This window comes from Amphimedon queenslandica, unplaced genomic scaffold (assembly GCF_000090795.2).
Source record: "Amphimedon queenslandica unplaced genomic scaffold, v1.1 AMPQUscaffold_10022, whole genome shotgun sequence".
NCBI lineage: Eukaryota > Metazoa > Porifera > Demospongiae > Haplosclerida > Niphatidae > Amphimedon > Amphimedon queenslandica.
Genome location: NW_003549707.1, coordinates 1 through 1552, shown reverse-complemented (window position 1 = coordinate 1552; position 1552 = coordinate 1). Strand labels below are relative to the sequence as shown.

Below are 1552 nucleotides of genomic sequence, written 5' to 3'. Positions count from 1 at the left end.
CATATAGAATTAAAATCTCATAGAATAATGTTCTTAAAAAGCAGTTTTGACACATGGAATATACTGCATTTAAATTTTGTGCAAAATTTTCATAAATATATATTACAATAATTAAATACCTCAGCCTACTTTAGAATTATTACTACTGTACTTGTCATGAATTTACTACAAATTGAGAGAAAAAGAAGGCTCATTTAATGTAGTACATGGTTTAATGTAGTACATTGTAACATGCAAGTACAAAAATAAATGAACAAGGAGTGTAGATATGACAACTAAAAACTTATCAATGCAGCAAAGAATTATATAGAATTAGGACTTGCGACTAATGAAATTGATTTTTTATAACTGCCATTGCTATGAAACAATTGCCATGAAGGTATTGTAGGTCAAATTTAAAAACTATTTTGCATGTTGTATAGTTCCCATAATGCTATAATGCTAGCTAGCATAATAGCATTATTCCAGCTTGTTAAGTACTCCTCCAGTAAAAATTGTTTTCACACACACACTTACCTACCATGTAAGTTCTGTCGTTCATTTCAGGATAACTGATAGTTACATAAAAAAATAAACCATAATTTTAAAAATATAACTTAATACATATTTAGTGTAGTTATCTATCAATATTTATGTTGTAATAAGCTTATTGCAAAATACAACTAAATACATGAAAGTAAAACTAATGGTGTTAGCAAAAGTACATACAATATGAAAAATTTTAAATACATGGTAGATGAAAGGTAGATACATCATGCAATGTCTGGTTATTAATAACAAAAGTAATGATTGCCAGTAATTGCAATGGTAACTTTATTGCCATCTGTGCTCAGGCAATATCAATGCTATATTATTAATGGTCCTTCGTTGAATCTGATGCCTTAATGAATCTAAAATCAAGCGTTTATTTGAGACATAATGACAAAATACATTTTACAGTCAGAGACATGGGCATGTGAAAATTACTTACTCAGCAACCATTAACACAATCTTTTAATAAATACGGCAATGTCCATAGAACAAACTGTTTCTTGATTATGAGATGTTCATTGAACTAAAAGAGAGAGAAACAGATGATAATTTGACTTGTACCAGTTGTAACTCTAGTTGTACAAGTGCATTCAAAAAATTAAATTGATTATGTTAAAACGTGTGCATCCATTATACCATTAACAGAAAAGGCAACTTCTTTATTTAAATCCTGAGATAGAGAATGCGCTTTTACTTTTACTCTTCGATACTCTATTTGCACAAGTAGGACCTTTAAACAAATTAATTCTAATAAAACAATAATCAATGAACAAATACCATAAGCAGTTTTCACACTTAAAATACAGATCCACCTTTAATCTAGTGCCAGTAACACATTTATAAAAAATTAATGAACAAATAAATCAAGAAATAATAATAACAATAACAGAAGAAGCAATCTATACACTAAGGTCCTTATCAGCATATACACTTTAACTTTTTGTGTAGGAGAAACGCTAAACAAAATGATAACGTTAAAATAGTAATAAATTGATATGAACAAGCATATGCCCCACCATCA

At 28.5% G+C, this 1552-nt stretch overlaps 2 long non-coding RNA genes across 2 annotated transcripts; both read right to left on the bottom strand.

Annotated features, from left to right (window-relative positions):
- Window positions 1-17: 17 nt before the first annotated feature.
- LOC109590436 (uncharacterized) lies at window positions 18-1052 on the bottom strand. Its single transcript, XR_002189314.1, has 3 exons — window positions 971-1052; window positions 517-551; window positions 18-165 (listed from the first exon to the last, which is right to left on the bottom strand). It is a non-coding gene; the product is annotated as an uncharacterized LOC109590436 (long non-coding RNA).
- Window positions 1053-1186: 134 nt separating this feature from the next.
- Window positions 1187-1397, bottom strand: LOC109590435 (uncharacterized). Its single transcript, XR_002189313.1, has 2 exons — window positions 1309-1397; window positions 1187-1261 (listed from the first exon to the last, which is right to left on the bottom strand). It is a non-coding gene; the product is annotated as an uncharacterized LOC109590435 (long non-coding RNA).
- Between the last annotated feature and the right edge of the window lie 155 nt (window positions 1398-1552).